At 44.8% G+C, this 15,812-nt stretch overlaps 1 pseudogene; it reads left to right on the top strand.

The window, feature by feature from the left end:
* Nucleotides 1-13,500: 13,500 nt before the first annotated feature.
* Nucleotides 13,501-15,575, top strand: LOC117064001 (annotated as a pseudogene).
* Nucleotides 15,576-15,812: the final 237 nt, after the last annotated feature.

Genomic DNA, 15,812 nt, shown 5'->3' with positions numbered 1-15,812 from the left:
GTAGCTTTGTTACAATTGTATCATTCTCATGCCTTTGCATTGTCATAGCTTAGCTCTCACATATCAATGAGAACATAAGATATCTGGTTTTTCCATTCCTGAGTTACTTCGCTTAGAATAATAGCCTCCAATCTTATCCAAGTCACTGCAAATGTCATTAATTCATTTGTTTTCATGGTTGAGTAGTATTCTATCATATACATCTCTCACAGTTTCTTTATCCACTTGTCGATTGATGGGCATTTGGGTTGGTTCCACGATTTTGCAATTGCGAATTGTGCTGCTATAAACATGTGTGTGCAAATATCTTTTACAAATAATGACTTATTTTCCTCTGGTTAGATACCCAGTGGTGGGATTGCTGGATCAAATGGTAGTTCTACTTTTAGTTCTTTAGGGAATCTCCACACTGATTTTCATAGTGGCTGTACTAGTTTACATTTCCCCTAGCAGTGTAGAAGTGTTCCCTGTTCGGCCTGGCGCGGTGGCTCAAGCCTGTAATCCCAGCACTTTGGGAGGCCGAGACGGGTGGATCACGAGGTCAGGAGATGGAGACCATCATGGCTAACACGGTGAAACCCCGTCTCTACTTAAAAAATACAAAAAAACTAGCCAGGCGAGGTGGCGGGCGCCTGTAGTCCCAGCTACTCGGGAGGCTGAGGCAGGAGAATGGCGTAAACCTGGGAAGTGGAGCTTGCAGTGAGCTGAGATCCGGCCACGGCACTCCAGCCTGGGTGACAGAGCGAGACTCTGTCTCAAAAAAAAAAAGTGTTCTCTGTTCACTGCATTCATGCCAACATCTATTGTTTTATTTATTTTTTTTGACTATGGCCATTCTTGCAATTCTTTGAATGTCTGGTAGAATTCTGCTGTGAATCTCTCTGGTCCTGGACATTTTTTGTTGGTAATTTAAAAAATCACTATTTCAATATTGCTGCTTGTTATTAGTCTGTTTAGGGTATCTAATTCTTGCCATTCTTGCAGGAGTAAGGTGGTATGGCAATGTGGTTTTTATTTGCACTTCCCTGATCATTAGTGATGTTGACCATTTTTTCATATGTTTGTTGGCCATTTGTATATATTCTTTTGAGAATTGTCTATTCATGTCCTTAGCCCACTTTTCGATGAGATTGTTTGTTTTTCCTGCTGATTTGAGTCCGGTTCGTTGTCTTTGTTGGTCGGGTTAATTGAAGACCTTGTCTTCGAGCTCTGAATTTCTTTCTTCTACTTGTGCAATTCTATTGCTGAGAATTTTCAGAGCATTTTGTATTAAAATAAGTGTGTCCAATATTTCCTGAAGTTTTGATTTTTAAAAAAATTAATGCTATCTATTTCCTTGAATATTTCTCCCTTCACTTCTTGTATTGTTTTTTGGATTTCCTTCCACGGGGCTTTGCCTTTCTCTGGTGCCTCTCTGATTAGCTTACTAACTAACTTCCTGAATTCTTTTTCAGGTAAATCAGGGATTTCTTCTTGGTTTGGACCCACTGCTGGTGAGGTAGTGTGATTTTGGGGGGATGTTAAAGAGCCTTGTTTTTGTCTTATTACTAGAGTCGGTTTTCTGGTTCCTTCTCATTTGGGTAGGCTCTGTCAGAGGGAAGATCTAGGGCTGAAGGGTGCTCAGATTCTTTTTTCCCACGGGGTGTTCCCTTGATGTAGTACTCTCCCCCTTTTCCTATGGATGTGGCTTCCTGAGAGTCAAGCTGTAGAGATTGTTATCGGTCTTCTGGGTCTAGCCACCCAGCAAGTCTACTAGGCTCCAGGCTGGTAGTGGGGGCTGTTTGCACAGAGCTCTGTGATGTGAACCGTCTATGGGTCTCACAGCTGTGGATACCAACACCTTTTCCGGTGGAGGTGGCAGGGGAGTGAAATGGACTCTCTGAGGGTTCTTAGCTTTGGTAGCTTAATGCTCTATTTTTGTGCTGGTTGGCCTTCTGCTGGGAGGTGGCACTTTCCAGAGAGCATCAGCTGTGGTAGTATGGAGAGGAACTTGGGGTGGGTGGGGCCCTAGAACTCCCAAGATTATATACCCTTTTTCTTCAGCTATCAGGGTGGGTAGGGAAGGACCATCAGGTGGGGGCGGGGCTAGACATGTCTGATCTTAGACTCTCCTTGGGTGGATCTTGCTGTGGCTGCTGTGGGGGATGGGGTTGAGGTTCCCAGGTCAGTGGAGCTGTGTACCTAGGAAGATTATGGCTGCCTCTGCTGAGTCGTGCTGTTATCAGGGATATGGAGGAAAGTGGCAGTCATAGGCCTCACCCAGCTCCCATGCAATCTGTAGGGGTGGTCTCACTTCAACCATGCCCCTGCCAACAGCACTGAGTCTGTTTCCAGGCAGTGGGCAAGCAGGGCTGAGAACTTGCCCCAGGTTACCCGCCTCCCAGCTGCAAAAGAAAAGGGCTTTAGTTCTTCCCCTGCTTGTGAAGTCTGCACACCAGATTCACGCCCTCCCCTGAGTTCTGGCCAGGAGGCTTCTCGACCAGTTCAAAGCTGTTGACAGTCCTCCTGAAGGATCCCAGTGATGCCAGCTAGGAATGGCCTGCTTGGGGACCCAACAAGCTCCCAGGGCCTTTCCCACGGCTTGCTCTATAGCCCTGTATTTCACTCAGCTCTTTAAATTGACTCAACTCCAGATAAGGCTGGAATCTTAACTTTCAAACTAGACCTTCAGTTTCCCCAGTGGGGATGTGTGTTCAGCGGCAGAGGAACTCCCTTTCCCACTTCTGCAGTTTGGGGTCTCACAGTATTTGGGGTGTCTCCCAGATCCTGCAAGAGTAGTCCACTTCCTTCAGAGGGTCTGTGGGTCCTTTCAGGATTCCTGATTTATTCTCACAGTCGTTCTGGAGCTAAAATTCACAATGCGAGCCACTGCATGCTGCTCTGTCCATCCAAGTCAGAGCTGCGATCTAGTACTGCCTCCCCTCCGCCATGACGATCCAAATCTAAATATTCATATTCTTTGAAGAACCCTACTACAGATGGTGATACCTAGCATAGCTGAGGTTCCAGATGTACTATCTTTACTAGTGCAAATCGATAGAACGACTGGCACCTGGTATAAAAATACCTTCTTTTCTATTTCTGTTAGTAAGTGGAATCAGAAATGGCTTGCACTTACATAGCAGGGACAGCAATATGCCATTACAATCTTGCTCCAGGGCTCACAAGTTGAGTGTTCTCCAGAAAGCACTCTCTGAAAAGGAGCTAAGCATTCAGGATGTTAATTAGCATAAACATATCCCCATAAAGATCAATACCTGTGAAAAGAGTATGGTACATGTTTACCTAAGGATGAGAGGGAAAATCTGTGAAGGTCAAGAGCCTACAATATTGAGGTTTATGGAGGACAAGTGGTCTGAGTCATATTGGGACATCCATCTGAAGTAGAAGAGAAGTTACTGTACCTTGTACCACTCAGAATGCTTTGGTCCTCTTTGGGTTATTGAGGCAACATCTGCCAAATTAGGCATGCTGTACCAACCCGCTTACTGGGTACCTTCATAAGTTGACAGTTTTGATTGGAACCTGAAATAAGAAAGAACTCTTAGACAGTTCAGGCTGCAGTTCAGGCAGTCTTGAGACATGGACCCTGTGACCAAGCCAAACCAATGGTCTGCTCTGTCAGTGGCAGACAGAATTGCTATGCAGAGCATCTGGCAAGTCCCAGTAGAAGAATCACAAGACAGACACCCTAGAGTTTTGGAATAAGGCTATGTTCTATTCTGCCAACAACGATTCATTAGAGAAAAAGATCCTGACTGTGCTGGTCTTGGAACAGATTGAATTCTTGACCATAGGATATCCAAATTGCCAAACTTCTGTTTTCTGATTCACTGAACCATAAAATTGGATGTGCACAGTGCATTGCATTATAAAATGGAAGTAGTATATATCAGGGGGTCAGCAAATTTAATCTATCAAAGACCAGATAGTAAATATTTTAGGCTTTGTGGGCCATATGGTTCCTGTTGCAACTATTTAACTCTGCTGCTGTGGCACAAAAGTGGCTATAAACAAGATGTAAATGAACGAATATGGCAGTGTTCCAATAAAAACTATTTATTGACACTGAAATTTGAATTTCAGATAATTTTATGTATCATGAAATATTATTCTTATTTTGATTTTTTCCAGCCATTTTTAAAAAGGGAAGGCCCATTCTTAGCTTGCAAAGAATGCAAGCTACAAAACAGGTGGCAGGCTGGATGTGGTCCACGAGCTGTGGTTTGTCAGTTCCTGGTATATATGAAGCCATACCTGAGCAGGTCCAGAAGGTACCACAAACTGTCCCAGGAGAGCCAGTGGCTCCAACTCCCATCTGGCGTCTGCTCCTACTGCTTTGCCTTCAACCCTTTCTGTGATGAGTTAACTGCAGAGAAAAAGACATAGGCTCAGTTTATGGATGGATCTGTCTGGTGTGCTGGCAATAGGAAAACAGGGATGCCTGCTGTACCATGATCCCACTGCTGGTAGGCTCAACCTTGAGCTGCATATACAGTTGATCACTTTGTGTGTGGAGAGAAATGGCCTCAGAAGTAGATCTACATTCACTCAAGAGCAGTTGATAATAGTTTTTTACACTCAGGAACTTGGAAAGGACACTATTGGAATATTGATCACAATGTGGAAGGGGAGATAGAGATGTGGATGGGCTTCTTGGAATGAACAGAACATGAACATATTTGTGTCCCATGTAAATGCCCATCAGAGACCGTTCATAGTAGAAGAGCCTCTCAATAATCAGATGGGCAAGGTGACTCATTCGGTCATTGTCAGTTACTCTTTTTCTCCAGACACTTAAGTGCATGCTTAATAGGCTATGGTGACAGGAATGTACACCAAGCTGTACATAGGCTTACCAACTGTGTCTAACCATCATCAAAGTTGTTTGACTATTACTACTTGCAGAGTGGTGCAGATATTAACAGACTGTGGTTACTGTAATTGTCCATTAATAGTTAAAAGTGGACAAGAGAATAGCAAGAGATGCCACAGGGGATCACTTGAATGACAAACATGGTTTTCTTTTTTTTTTTTGAGACGGAGTCTTGCTCTGTCGCCCGGGCTGGAGTGCAGTGGCCGGATCTCAGCTCACTGCAAGCTCCGCCTCCCGCGTTTACGCCATTCTCCTGCCTCAGCCTCCCGAGTAGCTGGGACTACAGGCGCCCGCCACCTCTCCCGGCTAGCTTTTTGTATTTTTTTAGTAGAGACGGGGTTTCACCGTGTTAGCCAGGATGGTCTCGAACTCCTGACCTCGTGATCCGCCCGTCTCGGCCTCCCAAAGTGCTGGGATTACAGGCTTGAGCCACCGCGCCCGGCCGACAAACATGTTTTTCTATGCCAAAACTATTTAGTAGCAACTTCATATTTTTATAGTGATTTGTTAACTCCTTTGGGGCCTATTGCCCTACTGGCACAATGATGCCAAAGTTACTAGATGCCAGCTGTAGATTTCAATTTAGTGAGACTCTTAATGTGTACCCTAAGAACAAGGGCCTCTGGACTCATAGAGCCTTGCAGAGATGAGAGGCACACATTCTTCAAGTGGGTCACGAGGAGTAGCAGTAGAAAGGGACACTCCTGTTTTTACTCCCTGATTCTCTGACCAACATATCCTATTGGGGTTACAGCATCCTAATCAGCATTAGTTTAAGGTACATAGTGCATCCTGAAGAACATCCAGTCATCATCAAAGAATGACATCTCTAAAATGGTGCCTTAGATTCACCTTTAAGAGTCTACTCTAGGCCGGGCGCGGTGGCTCAAGCCTGTAATCCCAGCACTTTGGGAGGCCGAGACGGGCGGATCACGAGGTCAGGAGATCGAGACCATCCTGGCTAACACTGTGAAACCCCGTCTCTACTAAAAAAAATACAAAAAACTAGCCGGGCGAGGTGGCGGCGCCTGTAATCCCAGCTACTCGGGAGGCTGAGGCAGGAGAATGGCGTAAACCCGGGAGGCGGAGCTTACAGTGAGCTGAGATCTGGCCACTGCACTCCAGCCTGGGTGACAGAGCAAGACTCCGTCTCAAAAAAAAAAAAAAAAAGTCTACTCTAATGCTGTATCAAGCTGCCAGGCCCTGGGTAATGATGCATATAATATGACCAATGGAGTCCATGGTCATGAGCTCACTGACCTACCTCCTTTGCCAAACAGTGTCCCTTGGTACAAAGTAATGTGAAGCAGGAACACATGAACACATGTTACACCTTACACTCAAGAACTCTCATATAGGTATCAGTCAAAGCATAGTCAGCAAAGTCAAACCCATGTTTGGAAAGCACGTCAATCCTTGCTGGTGTTAACAGTGTGGAAGGGGCCCAATAACTTGCCAGCACTGGGCTAATTAGGTTCCCTGAGGGATATACTGAAGTGGGCTCTCAGCATTGCCTCTATTGACAGCAGGCCACACAACATAGCCAGCAGTAGAAGTAGCTAGATCAGCCTTGGAAAGAGGAAGTCCAACTTATTAGGTGCCTGCATAGTGTGTGTATAGCCCCTGTGGCTACAATTATGTGTCCAGTGTACAAACATTGGTGAATCTGAGGAGAGAGCCAGCCAACATCTACTGGCTGACTCTTCCTCTCCACTTAGTTGTTTTGTGTTTCACCTTCAGTGGAGGCTGTCTGCTGGGCATTGATGTGTGATACAAAGATCTTCTCCCTTTGTACCCTACCCCATAGGTCTATCCCCATATTTCTTCCCTCAGATCTCTTTGTCTTCAGTCTTTCAATCTTGCTCCTTTCAGTCCCTGACTAGCCAAAGTATTCAGCACTGCCACTGAGTCTATACATATTCTTATTTTGACTCCTTCTCCCTCCACCAAAAGCGCTGCTCACCAGGAGGATTTTCCCTTATCACTATTTAGGATCTCCACCCCCCACCCCGGGGGTGCTATAGTGGAATAGCAATCCATTTTTGGTCCCTACCAAAATATTGAGCCATCCCATCTACACAACAACCCTTGATCAACTGGTCATAGAGAACTCTGATAAGGCCATAGTAGCAAGCTGAAGGCAAAGTATATATGCAATAGTCATGGGTGACACGTGGTTCTGGGCTACCTATTCATGCACCTTACTTGTGCCCCTTAGATCTGCCTGGACCTGATACAAAATGCATCATTTTCATTGTATGGCAGATTGCTCATAGGCCTTCTCGGTTTTATGAGTTGGTGGGTCTGACAGCACCCAACTCATAATGGGCACTTCTAGTCAAATACTCCCTTAGTGACCTTAGTGGTCATAGCTTGGTTTGCAACTAAACCTAATAATATGCCAGCAGTTGCTTTTAGCATGGTCTTAATTCAGAACTCTAGGAGGTCTATATTACAGCTTCCTATTGGAGCTTGCTAAGTATTCCTTATGATTTATTGATCTATCATATATACTTCTAGTATAATGGGGTATACCTTGTCATACGGCATAAGCAACAAGATGATTTGTATTACAGCCTGGCTTATACTTGTACTACAGTCCCACCAGAACAATCTAGGTCCTCTCAAAACTGGCAGCCTTCTGCATCACATGGTAAATGGATTGGAACAGTATTCCCAACCATAGTACGTTGCCTCCAAAACATGAAGAGGCCTACCGAATGCTATGTTTCATGGTGTTAGAAGGTGCTGAGATTAATAACTTGCCCCTTACCTTGAAGGCAATGTCCTGGAATGCCCCAGACTATTGGACTCCTGAAAAAGTCACTGTTGTGGCATTCTTTAAATTTTTATAGAACTTATATCCCTCCCTCTGGAATACCTGGGTCTTATCAGACCATCCAGAGTACTTATTGCTTCTTACTCATCTGGTGTGATTAACATGATATCAACAATATAGCAGATACATGTAATGTTCTCTAGAGTGTTCAGATGGTCCATGTTCATTTGGCACTTACCATGATAAAGGGCAGGAGAGCCGAAGGACAAGACTGCAGATATAATCTGTTGTCCATCTCGGTTAAATCTGAATCGCTTCTGATGCCTCTTTCTCATGGGTATTAAAGGGAATGCATTCAATAGTGCATTCAGTACCAGAAGCTGAGACTGGAGTTTGTCCTTCGTTACATTTGTGGTGGTCCGCTGTCTTCTACCTACCCAGGTTTTCTGAGGGCCAGACTGGCGAAATAAATGGGAGTACAATAGTGGGACTAAGACCTCCCATTCTACCCAGGACGTGGCATTGTTTTTACGTTACTCTCTTGGCAGAGGCTGGGGGATACATTGGAAGCAGAGATTGTTCCATAATAACTTTAGCTTCCTCCTGCCATGGAATTGATAGGGAAGGAGGTCATTATTTTTCAGAGAGAGAGAAGCCAGGTGTCAAGGTGTTCAGTTAAGACCATGAGCCAAACTGAAAGTAACACGTTATTTACTTACTTTGACAGTATAAACAAGAGGCTAAACAAGAAAGGGTGACAGCTCCCCAATGTCCCACTTACCCCTTATGAAACGGCACGGGCAAGGGGAGAACGCGTCCATACTGACTAGGGGATTGTCTCATGCTGGAACAGCTCCGAATAAAAAGTTCCTGCTGTTTTATGGTCTCTGGGACTGGTGAGGAGGAGAGGTAGAAAGGCTAGTGGTAGAAAAGTATAGAGTCAGAAAAGTTCTGAGTCGGACTGGAAAAAAGTGTTCAGGGCCCCTCAATAAGGAGGCTTTGTCAGAAACATCTGAACAATGTCTCACGGGAGGCCCGTCCCAATAAAAACCCTTCCAAATGGAGGCGCCAAGGCAGGAATACAGACATGCACAAGAGCATGGCTGACTCAGGGGGCCTGAATTCTTGCCTATAACTCCCTGCAAAGGTGGCAGTGCAGTAGCTGTGCACCGAGTCTGGCATGGGAAAAACAGATACCCTCTCCCGTCCCACGCTAGCACCCACCCTCCTACTTCCCCAGCCTTTGAAATTACCTCTGATAGGGCCTGGAAGATTACACATAGGATTTTGACTTGTAGCCAATCTCCCCAGTTATTGTGCTGCCTGGATAATTGATTATGGGGGAAATTGGGTTGCTGCTGCACCACGGAAAAAGGAGGACTATGTCTGGAACTCAGAGGGCTTTTTTTTTTGGAGGGTGGGGCCTGTACTCCTTTTTGTTTAGCATTCCTAATGTTTTTATTGATAGAAAACTGAGACAGTTTAATAAAGACAAGACCACCAAAGACTCGTGTACATAAATGAAGTTTTTGGTCTCTACCAGGTAAAGAAGCCCATCCAACTGAGGTGCTGGCAGAGAGTAAGGGGAACATGGAATGGGTAGAGGAGAGAGGCTGTTCCGATGACTAGCCTAAGACACACAAACACACATGCACACACACGCACACACACACACAGCCATAGTGGTTATGCGTACACCATGTAATTGCTAAATGTCACCTAGCTAGTCATTGCTAAATGACTAGCCTACATACACACACACACACATACACACACATCAGTAGTAGTTATTCATACACCACTAGACTAGCCACACACACACACACCAATAGTAGTTATGTATACACCATGTAATTGCTAAATGTCAATCATTTAGCAATTCAACGTGAATTTTGTATTGAGAGAACAACATATCCTACTCTACCATTCTATTCCAACTGCTTTTGCGATTACATGGCATAAGCATGCAAACCTGCTATGATTTTGTAGCTGATGGAACTTCATGTGTACTGTGGCTTGAGACACAAAGTTTTCAAATGAATGGAGAAGAACAGGGGATATGGAGGGGCAGAAAATGGGGACTGTGCTAGATAGCTTCCATTTGTCCTTCTAGATCCTTTTGCCATGTTTTTCCACCATATTCTTTGCTCCAGGAGGCAGTTCTGTATAAATTACATCGAAAATCCTCCTTGTCTTCTGTTTTCTCATTGGGCTTGGCCAATGAGAAGACGAAGTAGGATATTAGGAGGAGGGAGGGGTATGAGGTGAGGGTATACATTTTTTCAGCTTTCTCTCTGCAGGTTTGCCTTAAGTTGGCTGTGACCCTTGCCCAAGGTCATGGTTCCTCCCAAAGTGGTCTCTTTCCCACAATACTCCCCTTTGGGTTTCCAGTAACTGCTCTCTTCCTTCATTCTTCAGGCCTAGGGGTATTAACAGCTCCTAGCCCCTGGGTTCTGTGCTGTCTTTGACATTTTCCTGCACTCTATTCATGGCTGTGTAAATAGTTCTTTTGGAAAACCTGGCTTGAATTATCCCCATTTACTAAGATGCTTCCTGGCTCACTTTTCTTCAATGGAGCCTCCATACTACTATAAGTGATATTTCTGAAAGGCCAATTTTAGCATACCCCTCCTCTTCCTAAGAAGGATGTTTACATTCCTGGCATGATTATCTATCTAAGGACCACTCTCCAGCTACCTGATACCGTTTCCTCCTGCACATTCTGCCTTCCAGCAACACTGAACGATGTACAGCTTCCTCCCTGGAGGAGATTCTCTTTTTGCTCATTAAAAGATGAGCTAGAGTTCTTGAATGTCTATGGTCTGTTTCTTCCTTGGGCTTCAGAGTAACTGGTCTAAATCATTCTCCTTTTGGAGTAAAATATTCCCGTCTTCCCTTGGATGTCATCATTTCCTCTGAGTTTTCATCCTTCCTTCTTTCCACTGTAGAAAACCTTCCTTGTGAGAGGGAGCAAATCTTTTTTTGAATTTCTGAACTGCCATGATACACTAGAGACCCATAGTAATTTAATTATTCCTCTGATTCCAGCTAAACTCTCAAGAAATCTCTGCGTAAATACATTATCAGATTAGGGTTTTAAGCCCACACTTATTTTAAGATGCAACAAATTAATTAAAAATTAATTTGGTCAAAATCCAGAATGTATACAAGCTCAGCAAATAGAACTGTGCATACCATCACGTATTGTCCACGAGTTAAGCTAGTCTGCTGCTTTTAACACCCTAAAACTGGATAGAAAGCAATAACTGACTTAGGCCATAATACATTTAGGTAGCAAGTATAACTTCATACTCTTTCATGCTATAAAACCTAATATACATACAGAAAAAAAAAAACCCTCCACAAATAGGCTTAATTTTTAGTTCAGGTTATAGTAGCCAATAGAGTTAGAATTGAGCGTTTAATTATTATAATTGGTTAGTATGAGCCATGCTGCTCTGTGGCCCCAGACTGTGCCACAAAAATATCTGCTGCAAAATGAATGTCTGCTTTTTATATAAAAAAGTGCTGCAAATTATAATGTGTTTGTATACAAAGAAAATTAGTGTATCTTTTCTCTTTTTATAAAAAAAAAAATAAACAGGACCAAAAAAGCCATAGATACAGTGTCTAAGAGCTCTTTTTAATAATGATTTTTCGCCGGGCGCGGTGGCTCAAGCCTGTAATCCCAGCACTTTGGGAGGCCGAGGCGGGCGGATCACGAGGTCAGGAGATCGAGACCCTCCTGGCTAACACGGTGAAACCCCGTCTCTACTAAAAATACAAAAAAACTAGCCGGGCACGGTGGCGGGCGCCTGTAGTCCCAGCAGGAGGCTGAGGCGGGAGAATGGCGGGAACCCGGGAGGCGGAGCTTGCAGTGAGCCGAGATCGCGCCACTGCACTCCAGCCTGGGCGACACAGCGAGACTCCGTCTCAAAAAAAAAAAAAATAATAATGATTTTTCAATTTTCTCTTTGAACAAGCTTCTGAGTACCTCCCTTGTACTTCCATGGGCAAGAGTAGGAACGAAGCAGAACAGATGATTCATCTTATGTGACTTGGAGTTTGAAGGCTTCACCATAAGCTCATATTGGCCTTTAGTCCAAATACTGAATACAAGAGCAAATATACTTATATTAGCATCTTTTCTCTTGTTTTCATGTGATTTGGATAAAAGTGAAGAAGACTGGATTGCTTGCTGGAATTCAGGGGAAAAATGTCAATTTAGCCCAGTGCAATCATTCAGCATGAATTCTGTATTGAAAGAGGAATATATCCTACTCCACTGTTCAATTCCAAATAATATTTAATTGCTTTCTGAACCTCTTCCAACTTCAATTAGTGTTAATTTAGTGTGTAACTAAATACATTACCCTAAAATAATTAGGAATGGTACAGTGTCCTCCATAACATATGTGATTTGTATTAGCAGCCTTGGTTCAGAAAAGTCTTAAGCTGGGAAACAGACACAAACTACTCAAAATGATCTCTCAACCTCCCCCTCTCCCCTGCTCCCCCAACCCAACCCACAAGACCAAACACAAGGACTTAATTAGCAATAGATTATTTTAGTCATTTATGGGGCACAGGCTCTTATTGGTTATATAGGACATAGTCCAAATGCCTTGGCGTGATATACTAGGCCCTTCATGATCTGACTTCTACTTCATCCTACACTCCAGTTCCAGCAATGTGACATGGTTTTCTCCCACACCTCTGTATTTTTGTTTTTGTAGTGCTATCTCCCTTAAATGCCCTCACTATCTAACTGAATCACTTGACCTCCACCTCCCCACACTTTCATCCCTGCTGGACTGTGGTTTAGCAGTGGCTTTGCTCCTCTGACCAACACCACAGCTCCCATGGCTACAGCTTTTGCTTGACACTGGAAACAAACCTCTGCATCCTTTTCAGCCTGGGGGTGTTAACTTCTTCCCATTCCTGTTCATCCTTGGGACCTTCACCATCCCTGTGAGTCCCTTTAACCCTGCCCTGTCTCGTTAGATAGTCCTTCCAGTAAACACTTGTCATGTAGCCTTTGAGTGTGCTCTCTCTCTCTTGCTGGGACAATGACTAATACAGTTCGGTTCTTTATGACACCACCTCTTTGGGTAGAATTGAAGTTTTTTGCTCTCACTGAACTGCAGACTTACATCACACAACCAGGCATATTTGATTGCACCATTTATTAAGAAGTCTATGTTCGGCCGGATGCAGTGGCTCACACCTGTAATCTCAGCACTTTCGGAGGCGGAGGCAGGCAGATCACTTGAGGCCAGTAGTTTGAAACCAGCCTGGCCAAAATGGCGAGACCCTATCTCTCTTAAAAATACAAAAATTGGAGAGACAGTGGGACAGAAGAATGGGAAATGACGTAAGGACTGTCGAGGGGCGCGAGGTTTCACGATGGTGGGGCTGAGGGGTTGAGCGCGAGGCTGAGTTGAAGGCCCTTAAGAAGTGAAAGAGGCTGGGAATCACCCCCTCCTGGCTTCTCGCAGTCCTGGGAGCACAGCAGAAGTGTTTTTCTTTTTCTCTTTCTTTCTTTTTTTTTTTGAGACGGAGTCTGGCTCTGTCGCCCAGGCTGGAGTGCAGTGGCCGGATCTCAGCTCACTGCAAGCTCCGCCTCCCGGATTCACGCCATTCTCCTGCCTCAGCCTCCCGAGTAGCTGGGACTACAGGCGCCCGCCACCTCGCCCGGCTAGTTCTTTTTTGTATTTTTAGTAGAGACGGGGTTTCACCGTGTTAGCCAGGATGGTCTCAATCTCCTGACCTCGTGGTCCACCCGTCTCAGCCTCCCAAAGTGCTGGGATTACAGGCGTGAGCCATCGCGCCTGGCCTCTTTTTCTTTTTCTTTTAAAATGAACAAGTACGTCATACAAATTGTCAACATGGGAAGGAGATCTACATCATCCACCAAGAGTGGAAAATGTATGAACCCCACAGACCAAGCCCGAAAAGAAGCCCAGAAGAGAGAATTGAAGAACAAAAAAACAGCTCATGATGGTTCCAGCTGCAGTTTTAAAGATGAGGATCCCAAACAGATGATCCGAGACGTGGAGAAATTGGATGAAATGGAGTTTAACCCAGTGCAACAGCCACAATTAAATGAGAAAGTACAGAAAGACAAGTGTAAAAACAGCTTCGTGAAACCTTTGAACATATTCTACGACTCTATGAAAAAGAGAATCCAGATATTTAGAAAGAATTGAGAAAGCTAGAAATAGAGTATGAACAGAAGAGGGCTCAACTTAACCAATATTTGGATGCTGTGGAGAATGCTCAGCATGTGGACGTGGAGAGTATTTCTTCACCAGATATGCCGCAGGCTCCTTCTAACGTTTTGATCCAGGACATTCCACTTCCTGGTGTCCAGTCACCCTCCATCCTTAAGAAACCCTCAGCCTATGGACCTCCAACTTGGGCAGTTTCTATCCTTCCCCTTCTTGGGACATGGTGTTCCACATTTGCCCCCTGGCAGAAAACTTCTTGGTCCTCCCCGTTTTCCACCTCCTTCTCAAGTCGTGCAGATATATGGCCATAAAGTGGGTTTTGCCCTAGATCTTCCCTCTCCTAGGTGAAATGAAGACATGTTACGTAGTCCTGAAATTGCCCAGCGAGGTCGTGATGATGATGTTTTTAGCACCAGTGAAGATGATGGCTATCCTAAGGACATGGATCAAGATAAGCATGATGACAGTACTGATGACAGTGACGCCAACGGATCAGATTGAGAAAGCGTGCACCGTGATGATGGTGAGAGACACAACAATGAAGAAAAGAAGACAGGTCTGAGTGTATGGTTTGCAGATATACCTGGAAAATCGAAGGAAAAGAAGAACATGAGGGAACTGACTCCTCTTCAAGCCACGATGCTTCGTATGACAGGTCAAGAAATCCCTGAGGAGGGACGGGAAGTAGAGGAATTTTCAGAGGAGGATGATGAAGATGATTCTGTTGACTCTGAAGCAGAAAAGGAATCATAAAAACAGCATAAAGAGGAATCGCATTCTGATGGCACATCCACTGCTTCTTCACAGCAGCAGACTCCCCCTCAGTCTGTTCCTCCTTCTCAGATACAAGCAGCACCCATGGCAGGACCACTACCTCTTGGACCACCACCTGCTTCACCGTTACAGCCTCTTAGGCCGCCTATGGACCTTCTTCCTGGACTGCCTCCAGGAGCTCCTCCTGAGACCACCTGGAATGCCAGGACTCGGCCTTTACCCTGACTTTTACCTCCACGACCACCGACTTTTACTACCTCTGCTAGGTCCACCTCCAGGTCTGCCTCCTGGTCCCCTTCCTCGGGGACTCCCACCAAGGATACCTCCCCCTGCACCTCCAGGTATTCCTGGAGTTTGTAGGCTTCACCATAAGCTCATTTGGGCTTTTAGTCCAAATACCAAATACAAGAGTAAATATACTTACTAACGCAAGTATATTTTGTCCTGGCATGATGCACCCACCTTTGATGCCTCCCGTTGGGATCTGCCCCCCCCGGACTTTTGCCACCAGCTCCTTTGCCAAACCCTGGGGTTTTAAGTGCCCCACCCAACTTGATTCAGTGACCCAAGGTAGATGATACGAGTGCAGCCACCACTGAGAAGAAAGCCACAACAACCATCAGTGCCAAGCCACAGATCACTAATCCCAAGGCAGAGGTTACTCGATTTGTGCCCACTGCATTGAGAGTATGTCGGGAGAATAAAAGGGCTACTGCTGCTTCCCAAAGAAAGTTAGAGGATAATTCTCCTGTGCCTCTTGCCAAAGCAGCACCCAAATCTGGTCCTTCTGTTCCTGTCTCAGTACAAACTAAGGATGATGTCTATGAGGCTTTCATGAAAGAGATGGAAGGGCTACTGTGACAGCTTTTGATGCCAGAACAGGCCTCTGTTCACAACAGTAGCCCATGGAGAAAGAGGCCCTTTTTAAACTTAGATGAAAGAGCTGCTTCCATTGTCAGAATATTTTCTAATTTCAGTTCAAGGAATATCCTAAAATGTAGCCTTGTTCAGAATTTGCTCCACATAAAAGAGGGTATTTCATTCAGAATAGATCAGTTATTGAAACAGTGCTGCTAAAATCCATCCCCTTTCACACGACTATCTTTATCCTGTTTCTTCCCCTTTGGAAATTTGTGATCAGGGGGATCTTAGT

Source organism: Trachypithecus francoisi, unplaced genomic scaffold (assembly GCF_009764315.1).
Source record: "Trachypithecus francoisi isolate TF-2019V2 unplaced genomic scaffold, Tfra_2.0 Lachesis_group19, whole genome shotgun sequence".
NCBI lineage: Eukaryota > Metazoa > Chordata > Mammalia > Primates > Cercopithecidae > Trachypithecus > Trachypithecus francoisi.
Note: the sequence above shows the minus strand (reverse complement) of the source record. Positions and strands in the feature narration are given on the sequence as shown.